General features: G+C 39.9%; 1 long non-coding RNA gene across 1 annotated transcript; it reads right to left on the bottom strand.

The window, feature by feature from the left end:
- Positions 1–8,262: 8,262 nt before the first annotated feature.
- Positions 8,263–17,689, bottom strand: LOC135475910 (uncharacterized). Its single transcript, XR_010445074.1, has 3 exons — positions 17,551–17,689; positions 16,697–16,869; positions 8,263–8,364 (listed from the first exon to the last, which is right to left on the bottom strand). It is a non-coding gene; the product is annotated as an uncharacterized LOC135475910 (long non-coding RNA).
- Positions 17,690–17,812: the final 123 nt, after the last annotated feature.

Here is a 17,812-nt window from a genome sequence, read left to right as displayed (position 1 = left end):
GTCCTATTAAATGATTTAGATTTTCGACCATGATGCAGATATTTTCATTGGCTATACACTTGTTTACAAAAAACATCTCACGAATTAACTGACCGAACTTCATCAGATTTGGTTGGAAGTTTTCTTATAATACAACCGATTAGATTTTTACGCTTTTCTCACCATTCGACTACTGCTGTTAATCTGCAACTAAGATACACATCTCCGGTACTGTTCCACAAAATTTAATCAAGTTGGGTTTCGAGTTTTCTTGCATGAAAAGGCCTTTAATTGTAACTGATGGGAATAACTGCTCGTTAATCTGTTTGGTCATTTACCACTTTGATTGGCCACTGCTTGTCAGCAAGATAATTCCTGAGGACCAACCTTAACACCTTTTTTGGTGCCTATTTGTCTATGCACCAAATATTCGTTTGGCAAGTAAATCATTGTCTGCTGGACTACTTATACTTCCTAGAATTTAATCCAATGGCTGAAAGCTTCAACTCAGAAAGATTCAGTGAATGTACTCTCTGGTAAAAGGTTAGGTCATTGTCAGAGAGTTAGCTTGGAAGCACTGCGGTGTTACATCTGCCACCATAACTGTATGTTACCGTCAGTAACATAGTGAACTGCCAAGAAAATACAACCAAGACTGTTGCAATGCTATAGAGTTACTGGCGTGGGCGGAGGTCGGGTGTTGGGGAATTGAGGCATTTGTTTTGATCTATAGAAAACCTTCTGGCCAGGCTACAGATTCTATGACACTGCCCACCATGATGGGTTGCTACCTCGATAAGGCTGCAAACACATCTCCCAACCACCCATATACACGTACACAGGATATTTTGCCCTGGCTATAGGTTCAAGGTGTGGATTATTGAGTCGTTGGCACGCAAAGGAGAACATCCCCAGCTACCCTAATTTGTAGGACAGATATTCGTACTTCGAAAGGATTTCTCTCAAAGAATTCAGGAAAGCAAAGATATGAATGTGTTGTTCATTAGATGGACTAACCATGTGGAAAAAAAGGGAATTATATGTATACTGGCTAAAAAGAGCGGATCAGGTGCCCCAAGAATGAAAAGAATTCGGGAAAAATGACTTAATCCCAAGCGGTGTGGCCTGCTGCCCACGTCTTCCTTTGCGACTGTGATTTCTGGGCAAACGTAGTCTACTCATGTATTACCACAGATCAGGGACGGGGGAGCCTCCGTGGCGGAGGGGGTTAGCATGCCAGGCTCAGGAGCCTCTCACCAACGCGGTCGCTGTGAGCTCAAGTCCAGATCATGCTTGCTTGAGTCCTGCGACGTGGGAAGGTCTTTCAGCAACATGCGGATGGTCGTTGACTTTCCCGGGCTCTGTTAAGTTTCCTCCCACCATATTCCTGGTCGCCGTCGTTTAGATGAAATACTCTTGAGTACGCCGTAAAACACCAACATAACAAATAAATACGACACACAAAGTCGTCAAATCCAGCTTAAGTCTTTTCATCATTTCCCATAACAACGGCCTGTGTGTAACTAAAGGATTCGACCTTCTGCGATATTTGTTGCAGCTATTGCGCATCTGTACTTGTTTTCAACTTGTTATACCTGTATACATACAAATACTCTCAAAGCTGCACCCAGAAGATGTCTTCTTATTATGCATAGGGAATAATAATTCTTCCATCATATTGTTAAATCAGTGCCTCTCACCATCCTAATACTTCCTCACTGGGAAGCCATACCATACACAGACTCAAGTCACAGAACCCTCACAAGTGTCTGTTTTCTTTACTCCCTTGCTGTGAACCAAGCCAGTGTGAAGTGCCATGATTTGGGATTTTGAAGCCTTGTGTTGAATCCGATTTGCCAGTGGGACACAGATCTCATCGGCAACAACAAGGAGTCCGTGTGGTGGAACGACATGGATGTTTCGTTGTCTGTAGTGGTTTGCGCAATACCACCTTGAAAAGTCTTCATTGGAGTGAGTGAGTGCTCGGGGTTTAACGTCGTACTCAACAATTTTTCAGTCATATGACGACGAGGAAATCCATAGGGTATATGTAATATGCCTCCTTGTCGCAGGACAGACTTCCACCGCTCTTTTATCTAGTGCTGCTTAACTGAGGCGACTCACCGAAGGCAAGCCGCATTATACTGATACGAGACTCAACCAGTCGTTGCACTATGCTCTTCATGCTGAACGCCAAGCGAGGGTTACAACTTTCTGTTTTGAAGTCTTAGGTTTGACTCGACCAAGGATTGTTCCTGAATTTACCGCTCCCGAAGCGGCTGCTCTACCAACTGTGGTATTCGGGCCGGTGTCTTTATTGGACGACAGATACATGTAATTTCGGGAGACTTATCATTGCTTGCAGGAAATCACATTGTCTTAAACTTAAGCCCAACATAATTCCAGACCAAAGCTGAGCCCATTCCACATGGCAGTATTTGAAGTCAAAATTAAAAACGTTACTCTAAGATACAATATGAGGTTTAGTTTTAAGAATTTTCCGTCCATTTGTCCAAAATATGGAATCTGTCCCAAAGACGGGATTCAAATGAGACACCTGTTGATTCTGTTGACATAGTTATTTAAAATGACCCTCTTACAGCAATCATTACAATTACATCCTCTACAAGATCAAGCTATTTCACATACGCTCAGTCCATCAGTTTAGTTCATACTTCTGTAATACTTTATCCCGTCACAAGACTAATTCTTTAATTTTTTCAGATAACTCAGGTATTTCTGCATTTCTTTAGATAACTCAGATATTTCTGCATTTGTTTGATTGGGGTTGTACAATCAGAAGAAATATCTGACAACTTCAACATATGTTTTTTGGGCGATGCTAGAATAGATTTATTTATTTATTTAGTTATTTATTTGACTGATGTTTTACGCCGTACTCAAGAATATTTCACTTATGCGACCACGGCCAGCATTATGTATGGAGGAAACCAGGCACAGGCTGGGGGAAACCCTTGACCATCCGCAGGTTGCTGGATGACCTTCCCACTTACGGCCGGAGAAGAAGCCAGCATGAGCTGAACTTGAACTCACAGCGGCCACATTGGTGAGAGGCTCCTTGGTCATTACCCTGCGCAAGCCCACTAATCGACTGATCCACGGAGGCCCCTACCAGAATACATTTGTTACTGTAACAGAATGTTAAGTAATGAAGGCACAATATCCTATTACACACACAAAAGAACTCTGTTGGAACACAGTGAGTAATTTAATAGCCTGTAGAAATAACATCATAACTTGTGGTCAACTTCATAAATTGGTTCTTGGAGTGTATACAAGCATATTTCACTTATGAAACAGAGGTCAGGTTTACAGGCAGAGAAAACCCGCGCATGTACTGGAATAGCCTGTTTCAGGCCTACATGCGGTAACCTTACATTGTGACACGTGTGCTGGTGAATGCTTTTAATAGCCTGTTTCAGGCCTACATGCGGTAACCTTACATTGTGACACGTGAGCTGGTGAATGCTTTTAATAGCCTGTTTCAGGCCTACATGCGGTAACCTTACATTGTGACACGTGAGCTGGTGAATGCTTTAATAGTCCATCTTACCTGCACTAAAAACGTTCTTTTTTATGCCTTTTTGGATTTAATTATGAAGGGTGAAGCTGTTCAGATGACACTTGAAAAGTGGACTACTACAATGGTAGTATTTTTTGACAAACATGCCATTAGTCCTTTTGAATGAACCAATCCTCTAAATGTAATCAAATCACAAAGGATTTTAGTATAAAAGTACCAAAAGTGTTAAGATAGCTAGTCCTGAATGTGGTTTTAAATCAATGTAACTTTATAGTCTGCATTCAGCATTGTTAGTCTAGTATATTTTACAGCTGGCTAGTAGTTTAACTCATAACACCGTATAACACTGTTTGCTAACATCAGATGTGCCTTAAATTCAGACTGAGCCCGATACCCAGCAAGCTGTCTGGTTTGATATCACACTATAAAACATTCAACAGAATGACACTGTATTTTAAGTTGATGATGCCAGTGAATTGTTTTCCGATTATAAAAACAACCTTGCAACACTTTCTGTCTCTGTTGTATTTTGAACATTTCAATGATTCTAGCACCCGCCTTTTAAGTGCCTAAAATTAACAAGGTACATTAGTTGGAGAGATGTATATTCAGTTGCAGTGGTCAAATAAGAAAATATATATGGGTGCACTATGTGCACTCAAATTTTCTACATTGGTGCACAGGAATGCATTTAGCTCAACCTTAAATATTGAACTAATGGCTGTAGTAGTGATTAAAGTGACACTTATCAATCTATCAACTGATGGGAAGTGCTATCTCTGTGTCATGAAAAAATAAAATAGTGAACAAATATAATTAAAACACATAACTTTAATCTTCAACTCTATTGAACATCAGTTGTACATGTACATCAATTCTTTGCTTCTGTGATTTAATGCATCCGGCTCTCTCACTAAAACTAATACAATCATGAGGTGTCTCTCATTTGACATGTCATCTTGTACATTCTCAGCTGGCCGATATCTCCTATTAGTCCTAGACCTTCCAATTAGTCCTAGACCTTCTCACACCTCAGGTATGTAATTAATACTTGCCATATTTCATACTGTCAAAGTCCTCCTGTGTTTATTTACATTTTACTTAAAGTTTTAAGTTCAGTTGATAAAATTCATCAGTTGCACTCAGACATCTTGAGTGCTTAGTCATATATTCTCCTGGGCTGAGGCACACACCATGTCGTGCAATCAGCTTACTGCATATCCATTATAACACAAAATGATGGAAAACTGATCAGCTTAGAAATAAATGTTCATAGAAATAGTAATTTCACAGCGACAACAATAAACTTAGTTACTTATCAAGCATAATGCGTGTATTCTATTGTGAAAACCAGCAATTAATATATTTGAAATTAGCAAAAATATAATCAAATTATTTCAATTTTGTGTTGCCCTAGAAGACAAAGCAGACATAAGTATGTTGTAAGCCTGACAGTTTTCAAAACACCATTTTACAGAGAGTAGTAGGATCCGTATTCTTCATGCTGTGTAAAACTGGACCAAGGTACATGTATGTAACACGGAAAATACACTGGTCCAATATAGATAACATGGCCTTTTCACTTTCTCCAAAGGGGTGTTCTCACAAATGTCAGGCACCTGTTTTCTAGCTTGATGTTCTACTCACACAGGTTCTTACCAGATACAAGCGGCTGACATATTTGCAGAGGACAAGCAGCAGCAGTATCAGATAGTAATGGACTCCGTGATTCATCATCCACTGTGTTAACATTTTGGAGATACCCTCCCCCACCCCCGTATCCACATGGCCTTGACAACATCAAAGAAATCTGTCAATACAACTGATAAATGCTAACAAAATATATACATATGTACATTTAAACTTACAATGTTCTCATATTCCATTAACGTTGTCATACATGTACATGAAGCAAGAAGCTTACACATCAGGGGGAGTAACTCTTCATAGAATACTTGCATTGCTGATTTACATATACATGTAGACATCTTCAAATAATTTCAAAACATTTTATGTTTTGCTTCAAACTTTCCAGCAGAAACACAGCCCTGTTTTCTTTATATTTTAAGCATGTAGCCATAATTAAAACTAACAGCTCTCTGGGAATCAATAATGGTATTCCACTTTTCCAGATAAACAAATCAGAGGCATCAGATACAAAAACAATGCACAAACCTTTTATAAATGCTTCATGTAAAGGTGTCACTCCACGTCTGGTCACAGTTTCTAAACAGCATCCTGCCTTCTCCAGTATCTGCAAACTGTGTTAATATCAACATACATGTACACTGGTTGGCCTGAAATATGTAGAGAAGCAGTGAAAGATAAGGCACTTCATCAGAAAATAAAATTCTGTGACATACTGAATGTATTTGTTTTATTTAAGTTCGTCAATAAGTTATTTAACAGAAGACCTCCTCCTTGAGAATAGGGGTCTGTTTCATAATGTGTACTCAGTGTTACATAGCGCTTAGCAAAGTGCACTTCATATGTCTACAACATACTGTGTTGTGGTAGTTAACCACTTTTAACACTTAGCTAAGTGCATTTTGTGAAACTGGACCCAGAGGTGATGAGGTCAAAAGAAATACATGTACATTGTAGCCTGCGAACATTTAGAATGTAAGACAGGGATGGCCTGAACACAATATAAGGTATATAAGGTGGTATAAGGGTGAAATGCTTTTAAATCTGCATTCTTTCATAATTTTTGCACAAATACCAAACAAAATCACAAATGTAATGCAGGAAACACACTTGAAATAATGTCCATAAAACTGCCATTTAATGCAAGTTTTACTTCATGCTGAAGTGGAAAAGTTGTTAAATTTGGAAATAATGTTAAATTATTACAACATAAACTCATCCACATCAATGTGATGTAAAACAAGACTGTCGGTCATTACTTTTAAATAAGTCTGTCAGCAACCTGCAGATTGTCAATGACTTCAGAGCCTTGTTTCTTCTCACCAATATGCTGCTTGAGGTCACATAAGTGAAATATTCTTGAGTACACCATTTAACACCAACCAAATAAATAAATTACTTTTTAATAGGGTCACAATAAAACTGTGATAAAAATGTGTACAAGCACTTCACCCGAAATTATTGAGTACATCTCCAAATACCTTTCCTGCAAATGCACATCAGCCAATAACTTCATTACATTAACTATATATCTGTATTAAATATATCAAATAAAAACAAAGTCATGAATTCTGATCATCCGAAAATCTCCTCTGATACACCTGCACAAACCTTGGTAATGTCCACGAGTCCTCGACGAACAGCCAGGAAGATGGGCGTTTGATCCTGACTCCCTACGTCAAGGACAGTGCCCTGACTTCACGTAGGCAGGGTCTTGACTTCTGACTGCTGCATACAGAGGGGTACTCTGCACATTGTCATAGGTCTGCACATCACAGTGCGAGCTGGGCAGGCAGTCAACCACATCCTGACCAGTGATTATGGTCAAATTCTACAGCAAAAGATGTTTCACCTGATCACGAAAATACAAGTAAAATATTACTGTGCAGAAGAAACAGGTTCCACATTAAGTTTCACGTACATCTATTATAGTTTTAAATCACACCCTGTGTCCTTCACATTTCACATACATGCATGGCAGAGGTGTTTGATGTGGAGTAAAAAGAAAACTGACGCATGTCAACAGCTTTATGTCTCTGACACACTAACTCAGCTACATGTAAATGTTAGTCTATAGCAATATTTCAGATGTCTAGCGCTGTCATCTGCTAAAGCACAAAAACAACGTGATTCACAAGTATTAACGAAGTTATCCAGCAAATGATTATACATGACACTAATACAGTTGTTTTAATACACTTTGCCTACGATTCTTATTTCTGATTTCTTTATTTTTTGGATTATTGCTCATTGCCTAACTCAAATTTTTTTTACTCATACAACGGTGGTCATTATTATTGGTGGTGGAAACTGAGGTGCTTGTGGTAAACCACTGACCTTTGGCAAGTTACTAACAAGTTTTCCCATAAGTGATGTACATAAATGCATATCATACTGTTGGAAGACCGCACAAACAGGAACTTGAGCATTGCCAACTGCTTATTTTCACCAAGGTTCACGCATAGTATGAGCTGGGAAATAGTTGCTGAAGTTTCTGATGTTGGATCAGAGCTGTGTCTCCATTCTCGCCGTATTCATCAGGGTCACACTGTGTGTAGCCTGCACCAGAGGCCAGAATCTCTAACTGCTGACGGGCAAAAGGTTTGGGGAATGTCTGGAAAAAAAAAAAAAATAAAAACATATGTGGCTTCATACACAACATGTACAAAATGGCCTGTCCTACATTAATCATCACAAGAAAAGCAACAGTCGCAATGATTGTAAGTTAACAGAATGAAGCTTAATTCAGGCACAAACAAGGTAAAAAAAAAACCAAAAAAAAAAACCAACTATTTATATAGGGCATGCATACACCTTCATTATTTAACACAATGATATGTTCTGATGTGTTAAAGTTGTCAGGCACCTTTCTGCTCACCTGGCCTGATAGCTCCACATAAAGTTTAACTACAATGGGGGTACAGACAAAAGCTCAGGCGGACTAAAACCCTGTGGACATAAACCCCTCAATCAGTATCAAGTGTACATGGTAAATGACATAAGCTGTTTGCATGTTTGAGAAAACTTGACACATTCTACCTGAACGTGTCAGATTCCAATACATGTTTGCATTCAATAGAACCCCTACTTACTCGTTTAGTTTTCCATGTATTCTAACCATTTTTGACAACATCAGAAAGAGCTATATATCTCTCAGCGGTATACAGAATGCTCGACCTCAATTCCAGGCTTACCTGAAAGCTAAAGAAGTCTATGAGAATGGTAAACATTTGCTGTATTGCAGCTTGTGTTAGACTTTTTTGCGAACTGCAGTAAGCTATAATGTGTATGCCATGCTGAATATTTCAGCCAAACAAACTGAGTATAGTGGTAGAATAAACTTATATTTGCTTGACGAAAAGCACTCAATAATAATATTAAAGACATCAGAGACAGTCATTTTTGGGGATTTTGTTTCGAAAATACAACACTTATGAGAGGAAAGCTGTTGAACCCGAGTGACAGACTGGGGTACAACGTGATGACAAAACTGAGTGACAGAGTTGGGTACATCTTGATGACAAATCCAAGTGACAGACTGGGATACGCTTTGATGACAAAACCTAGTGACAAACTGAGGTACACCTTGATGACAAAACTGAGTGACAGACTGGGGTATGCCTTGATGACAAAACTGAGTGACAGACTGGGGTACGTCTTGATGACAAATCCGATTGACAGACTGGGATATGCCTTGATGACAAAACCAAGTGACAGACTGGGGTACGCTTTGATGACAAAACTGAGTGACAGACTGGGGTACGTCTTGATGACAAATTCGATTGACAGACTGGGATATGCCTTGATGACAAAACTGAGTGAAAGACTGGCGTACAATTTGACGACAAAACCACGTGACAGACTGGGGTACAATTTGATGACAAAACCGAGTGACAGACTGGGGTATGCCTTGATGACAAAACTGAGTGACAGACTGGGGTACAATTTGATGACAAAACCGAGTGACAGACTGGGGTATGCCTTGATGACAAAACTGAGTGACAGACTGGGGTACAATTTGATGACAAAACCGAGTGACAGACTGGGGTACACTTTGATGACAAAACCGAGTGACAGACTGGGGTATGCCTTGATGACAAAACCGCGTGACAGACTGGGGTACGCTTTGATGACAAAACCGAGTGACAGACTGGGGTATGCCTTGATGACAAAACTGAGTGACAGACTGGGGTACACTTTGATGACAAAACCGAGTGACAGACTGGGGTACGCTTTGATAACAAAACCAAGTGACAGACTGGGGTACGCTTTGATGACAAAACCTAGTGACAAACTGAGGTACACCTTGATGACAAAACCGAGTGACAGACTGGGGTACGCTTTGATAACAAAACCGAGTGACAGGCTGGGGTACGCTTTGATGACAAAACCGAGTGACAGAATGGGGTATGCCTCAATGACAAAACCAAGTGATGGACTGGGGTACATCTTGATGACAAATCTAAGTGACAGATTAGGATACGCTTTGATGACAAAACCTAGTGACAAACTGAGGTACACCTTGATGACAAAACCAAGTGACAGACTGGGGTATGCCTTGATGACAAAACCAAGTGACAGGCTGGGGTACGCTTTGATAACAAAACTGAGTGACAGACTGGGGTACACTTTGATGACAAAACCGAGTGACTGACTGGGATACGCTTTGATGACAAAACCGAGTGACAGACTGGGGTACGTCTTGATGACAAATCCGATTGACAGACTGGGATATGCCTTGATGACAAAACTGAGTGAAAGACTGGCGTACAATTTGACGACAAAACCACGTGACAGACTGGGGTACAATTTGATGACAAAATCGAGTGACAGACTGGGGCATGCCTTGATGACAAAACTGAGTGAAAGACTGGCGTACAATTTGACGACAAAACCACGTGACAGACTGGGGTACAATTTGATGACAAAACCGAGTTAGGTACGATATGTGTTACGGTATAGAAAACGGCAACAGAAAACAGACTCAGTGACTCAATATTACAATGTAAACAATGCTTTATATATAAAATGAGATGTACTGTTTTACAGACAGTTCAACAACAACAACAACATACACATCAGTATTACCGGTCTTTACAAGTTTCCAGTTCACCTTTGCATCCCAAGGAATGTATTCCAGGAAATCCAACGTAAAGACCATGGGATAAACACACAATTCACACAAGTCACAAATTGTCCCAGACAGGTACTTCGCTAGGTTAGCGAACACGAACACAGTACACAGGTTACACAGAACTGGAACGGTCAAACCTTTGAATGACGTCACACCCGCAGAGCACAACACAGGGTAAATACAGGCATGGAGGTATAATCCACTTCAGATCAGTCACAGCTCCCGCAGAAGCTCACAAACGAGCCGTTCAGAGACGTAGAGTAATGTCACCTTGTGGCAGAACGAACGTCCTTTGCAAAACTGAAAACTTCAGTTTAGAGTCCTTGACGACCTTGTCGGTCAGGTGAGGTCAGCGTGTTAAACAAATTACACAGTCCACACTGTATAATCATAATAAAGATCCGAACACCAATAAACGTGACTTCCGCAGAAATTCACATAAACCAGACATCAGTACTACTGTGGTACACAAACGGTGCCGGCATAAAAAAACTGTCCTCCCAAATGAAACTGGCATCAGCAGCTCATATCAAAATAATGGACTCGATACGAGAGCGTCTCACACTCTCCTGGCTCCCAGTGGATGCAGCAAAAATACCTCCAATCTGCACAGAAAACACGGCTTATATACGGTCCAGGTGGATTCAACTATTCTTAGACACAGAATTAACAGCCAATGAACATCCAGTTAAATAAACAGAGCATTGAACGAGGTGCTTTCGGCCAGGTCCGCACTGTACATATATAACAGGGCCTGTTATGCTTATAACATACAACACAAAGGTCCGCAGACTAACAGTACATGAAAACGTTAAATAGTCATACATAACACCCCCATCCTTCAGGGAAAGAAAGTTTTGCATAAAACTTTCTTTAACATATTCATAATCATGAATAATAATAACGTTTGCCACAATCTTTAAAAACAAAGCTGCAGAAAACCAACTAGACACGTGACAAACAATCAGCAATCACATTATCTTTCCCTTTTATGTGTCTAATCTCTAGATTAAATTCTTGCAAAAGCAAACTCCACCGTAACAATCTTCGGTTTTTACCTTTTAGTTTGTGCAAGAAGGTTAAGGGATTGTGATCTGTATACACAACAATGGGGTAACTTGACGAAGTCACATATACTTCAAAATGTTGTAATGCTAGAATCAAGGACAAACATTCCTTTTCTATTGTCGAATAATTTCTCTGGCACTTGTCAAATTTGCGAGAAAAAAAACATACAGGGTGATCAACGTGATCTGTTTCATTTTCCTGTAACAAAACTGCCCCAGCAGATATATCACTAGCATCAACAGCTAGCTTAAATGGTAAATTAAAATCAGGTGCTACAAGTATGGGGCCGCTGCTTAGCATGGCCTTTAATCTATCAAAAGATCTCTGACACTCAATGGACCATAAGAATTTAGCACCTTTCTTTAACAGCTGAGTTAATGGCTCACTAACAAATGAAAAGTTCCTACAGAACTTCCGATAATAACCTGCCATGCCCAAAAAACGCTTTAATTCTCTCTTACAACTTGGCACTGGAAAACAAGAGATAGCAACTCCACTAGGATGTATAACATTGAGATCAGTGCTATCTCTGTCTACATATGGCTTTAACATGTTAATGTGACAAAGTTGTCTAGATTTGCGCCGATCAGGAGTGAAAATAATATAATTAAGATCACTTTGCCTCTTGTCTACTACATAAGGTCCAAAATAACGAGCCTCAAGTGGCTTACCACTAACTGGAAGTAAGGCCAATACCTTCTGACCAACTTCAAATCTGCGTCTTACTGTCTCTTTGTCATACTTAGTTTTCATACTCTTCTGAGAAGCTGTAAGATTCTCTCTGGCTAACTCACATACTCTGTTGAGCTTAGTACGAAAACTTGACACATACTGTAATAGGTTAACATTGTCACTATCACCAGACACAAACTTTTCCTTGAACAACTGTTGTGGACCACGCACAGTATGGCCAAACACAAGCTCAAATGGACTAAATCTAAGTGACTCTTGTACAGACTCTCTTACAGCAAACATTAACAAAGGTACACCCTCGTCCCAATCTTTCCCTGTCTCAAAGCAGTAAGTTCTTATCATACTTTTCAGTGTCTGATGGAATCTCTCTAGTGCTCCTTGACTTTGTGGGTGATAAGCTGAGGATTTATACTGGCTAATACCTAGCTCATGCATAACTTGTTGGAACACACCAGACATGAAATTTGAACCCTGGTCTGACTGTACTGACTTAGGCAGACCAAACATGGTGAAGAACTTAACTAAAGCCTTAATTACAGTCTTGGCAGTAATATTCCTTAGTGGAATTGCCTCAGGGAAACGAGTTGAAGTACACATTATGGTTAACATATACTGATTTCCAGACTTTGTCTTAGGTAGCGGACCAACACAATCTATTAAGATTCTACTGAATGGCTCACCAATTGCAGGAATAGGCCTCAAGGCTGCCTTGGGGATTGTCTGGTTAGGTTTCCCCACTAACTGACATGTATGACAAGACCTGCAAAATTCAGTAACATCTTTCCTTATTCCTGGCCAATAAAAATGACTGAGAATCTTATGATAGGTCTTATTAACACCTAAATGACCTGCTAACGGCGTTTCATGCGCTATGGTCAGTATGTCTTTTCGATAAGACTTGGGCACAACTACCTGATGCTTAATTGCCCATTCATCCTCCAACGAAACATCAGGAGGCCTCCACTGCCGCATCAATATGCCAGACTTGACATAGTAATAGCATGGGTCAGGTAAAGATTCACCATCTTTAGCTGCATCATTAAACAAGCAAGAAATACTTGGATCACTGTGTTGTTCAGCAATCAACTCAGTCCTACAAAATGGCTGATCACCACTAACAAAATTAGTATCTACTTCCTGCTGGCTGTCTAATTTGGAAGAATCTCCATCCAACATTTTGTTGAGAAAAGTCTCACTCAAATCAACAGTACTATCCTGGTCTGTACTGACTTTTCTAGACATAGCTCTTGTAACAACACAGGACGGATATAAACCCGCTATCTCGCTTTCAACTGGCTCTGTGACTGAATTCAGAGAAGGCTTATCAACCATTAAGGGATCAACAGTAACTTTATCATGTGCCAAGTCATTTCCCAACAACAAATGAATACCCTCAAAAGGTAATGAAGGCTTAATGCCTACCCTGACAGGTCCAGATATCAAATCTGATGACAAATAAATATCATGAAGGGGAACACTGACAAAGTCACTAGACTCTACACCTCTAATAAGGGCACGAACCCCAGAGTATGACTCTTCAGAAAAGGGCAGAGTATTCATCAACAACAGAGACTGAGATGCCCCAGTATCCCTTAATATCTTTATAGGGGTAGCACAAGACATGTCGCTTCTAAGCGACACTGAACCAGAATTGATAAACGGAGCGAAGCTATCCATAGAGCATTTGGGAATTTTATCCAATCCCGTATCAGCTAACTCAGATCTGCTTTTAACTGCTGATGTAACTTCCGGCAATGTTTTGTGCATTGCAACACAAAGACCTGTGGGCTTAGACTCATTCTGAGCTTCCCGTATCCTTTTCAACTTGTAACATTCACTCATCACGTGACCTACCCGCTTGCAAAAATTACAAGTGACCCTATTTCGAGGACTACCATTCCAATCTGAACTACGTGAACCATGAGCTGCAGAACCATTGGAGCCTGGTGTAGAACTCTTCTGTATAGAGCTACCTCTACCTGTTGCATGTGACTGGGTATTTCTACGTGTAAATGAATTAAATGGCTTACCCGTGTATGTAACCTTATGTGTCAAGGAATAATCATCAGCTAAACTGGCTGCCTCTTCAAGTGTACTCGCCTTCTGCACATGAACGAACACCTTTACATCATTATGAATACAACGCTTGAACTCTTCTACCAGCACAAGCTGACGCAAACTTTCAAAATCCTTGCCTATTTTCTTGGCTATACACCAGCGATCAAACAACTGCTCCTTAGCTCGACCAAACTCAACGTATGTCTGATCTCTACCTTTTTCATAGTTACGAAATTTCTGGCGGTAAGCTTCAGGCACCAATTCATAACCCTTCAAAATTACCTCTTTCACATAGTCATAATTGGAAGCACTCTCTACACTTAACTGAGTGTAAATTTCCCTGGCCTTTCCAATTAGCACACTCTGTAATAACATAGTCCAGAACTCTTTAGGCCACTTCAAACTATTTGCAATTTTCTCAAAATGCAGAAAATACTTATCCACCTCTTTTTCCTGAAAGGATGGAACTAACCGAATGTATTTGGTCACATCAAATCCTGTACCCTGTCTACCGGAAGGACCCAGTTTCTCATCTCTCTCTACCTCTAACTTTTTCATTTGGAACTCCAATTCTCTTTCCCTCTCTCTTTCCTCTCTCTGTACTTCCCTCTCCTCTCTCTGCACTTCCCTCTCTCTTTCCTCTCTCTGCACTTCCCTCTCTCTTTCCTCTCTCTCTCTCTGCATTTTCAACTTTTCTAACTCTATCTCATGTTCCCTCTCTTTCTCTTTTTCTTCATATTCCCTCTCTTTCTCTTTTTCCTCTTTCTCCAATCTCAACTTTTCTAACTCTAACTGCTTAAACTTAAGCTCGGCATCAGACTGACCCTCGAACTCATAATCAGATAATGCAGAACTATCAAACTTCCCTATCTCCACTAAATGTTTCAACAAAGTATGCTGCATATCTCTTTTCCTCCATGAAGACTTTATGGACAAACCTAAAAATGTCCCTAACTTAACCAAGTCTTCCTTCTTTAAACTCTCAAAAACATCCTGATCGGGCACACTAACAAACTGTTTAGGATCAAAATCTCCCATTGTAAATATTTAGCCACTGAATCATTCACCGTTAAAATTAAGTCATCGCTTCTCACTTGTGTTTAACTTCCAATATCCGGTGCAAAACAAAAGGGAAACAATCAGTTCCCGGACAAGCCCCCAATTTCTGTTACGGTATAGAAAACGGCAACAGAAAACAGACTCAGTGACTCAATATTACAATGTAAACAATGCTTTATATATAAAATGAGATGTACTGTTTTACAGACAGTTCAACAACAACAACAACATACACATCAGTATTACCGGTCTTTACAAGTTTCCAGTTCACCTTTGCATCCCAAGGAATGTATTCCAGGAAATCCAACGTAAAGACCATGGGATAAACACACAATTCACACAAGTCACAAATTGTCCCAGACAGGTACTTCGCTAGGTTAGCGAACACGAACACAGTACACAGGTTACACAGAACTGGAACGGTCAAACCTTTGAATGACGTCACACCCGCAGAGCACAACACAGGGTAAATACAGGCATGGAGGTATAATCCACTTCAGATCAGTCACAGCTCCCGCAGAAGCTCACAAACGAGCCGTTCAGAGACGTAGAGTAATGTCACCTTGTGGCAGAACGAACGTCCTTTGCAAAACTGAAAACTTCAGTTTAGAGTCCTTGACGACCTTGTCGGTCAGGTGAGGTCAGCGTGTTAAACAAATTACACAGTCCACACTGTATAATCATAATAAAGATCCGAACACCAATAAACGTGACTTCCGCAGAAATTCACATAAACCAGACATCAGTACTACTGTGGTACACAAACGGTGCCGGCATAAAAAAACTGTCCTCCCAAATGAAACTGGCATCAGCAGCTCATATCAAAATAATGGACTCGATACGAGAGCGTCTCACACTCTCCTGGCTCCCAGTGGATGCAGCAAAAATACCTCCACTCTGCACAGAAAACACGGCTTATATACGGTCCAGGTGGATTCAACTATTCTTAGACACAGAATTAACAGCCAATGAATATCCAGTTAAATAAACAGAGCATTGAACGAGGTGCTTTCGGCCAGGTCCGCACTGTACATATATAACAGGGCCTGTTATGCTTATAACATACAACACAAAGGTCCGCAGACTAACAGTACATGAAAACGTTAAATAGTCATACATAACATATGAAAACAGTCACACTGTATGATTTCCCGTCAACAAATATTTAACATCATGTTTGTTAGACTGTCGGATATGTTTTGTCAGTTAATTAAGAAGATAGGGGTTTTGTCCGCTGGGGGTTCTGTCAGCAGGCTTCTGTCCCCTGGGGCTACTGTCCTGGATTCACAACAATGAGGTTATAAAAATCATATGTGGTACACTGGATTTTTCATGACAAAATTCTCTTGGTCTATAATTTGAGGCTGTTTAAAAAGAAAACACTAATTCCATATAGTGAATCAATGCCTTGTGTATACATTGACCCCATACATTTACTGTGGATACAGCTTAGCTAGATACATAACTATGGCAGACTTAGTTATCTTGGATGTGATGGAGATAAAAACACTCACTTTGTGCCCCAAGAAGAGACATAAGATGTCAGCTCTCCCGCAGTAGGCAGCAGTAACCAAATTCATCAATCTATATCTGACTCTATCAGCCATAAACCTTACGAAAAATACTTTTGAAATGGACATCACTGTTTCTTGTTTGCTACAAGATCACAGACACAAGACTGTACAATCTGAAAATTAAATAAAAAAAATGTTTGAACACAACTGAGGACATGTACATAGATACCAATTAACAAACTGAATTAAATTATTTTTAAATTACTGTAGTACACCCACGAATGAAACGTATATATGCATAATTCTGCATGAGACCCAAAAATAATGCATGTCAAATCTTCAACTCAGTATTCCTTCCTGTTATTGCGCAAAATAATATATAACAAACTTCACAAATTCCACTGCCTTGTAAACATCGATATTTGTTCTAATGGAAAATGTCACCATCGCGGAACTTTACATTACTGATACTGAACTTTAAAGCTGATGGCATTACATAAAATAAGTTCTATGTAACGTGTATAATATATATTGTACATACTGGCTATTCACTTAACCACTAGTACCGGTACTGGATTGCTTTCTGCAATCTTTCATTGCGTGATGATGAACTGAGGAAGGATGTCATGCTTTTAAAGTGTGCATGCAAACAAATAATGTTGTTTGTTTTTTTTTCTAATTAATGCTTGAAGTAATTTTCGGATCGCAGCCGATCGAAGAACACAAAGGTCTGAAAACATAAATGTCAAATTTGGCCTAACAATGCTACCGGCAGCATACACATACATGTACATGTACGCCTACATGTAGCTTGATTATGCAGCATCGGAGGCAGGCACGTTTATTTACTGTACCTTTTCTAGTGCTTTCCTGGTTCCGTTCAGTCCTTTCAAAGTTAGGCACTGAAAAAGCAAAATAAAGTCGCCATTTACAACTCAGATGCGTTTATCTCTAAATGACCCAGTTTAATCGACTTCCACCAGTGTTGATAATATTCTTCGCCGGTCTACTCTCCTGGAGTGACATCACACTTACTCGATGATTCACTTCATGAATAAATTATTTCCGTACTCCGCATGCGCAGCCAAGTCATCATCCGGGCACTTTCGTCATCAA

This window comes from Liolophura sinensis, chromosome 9, assembly GCF_032854445.1.
Source record: "Liolophura sinensis isolate JHLJ2023 chromosome 9, CUHK_Ljap_v2, whole genome shotgun sequence".
Classification (NCBI taxonomy): domain Eukaryota; kingdom Metazoa; phylum Mollusca; class Polyplacophora; order Chitonida; family Chitonidae; genus Liolophura; species Liolophura sinensis.
This window is presented reverse-complemented; position numbering and strand designations above follow the sequence as displayed.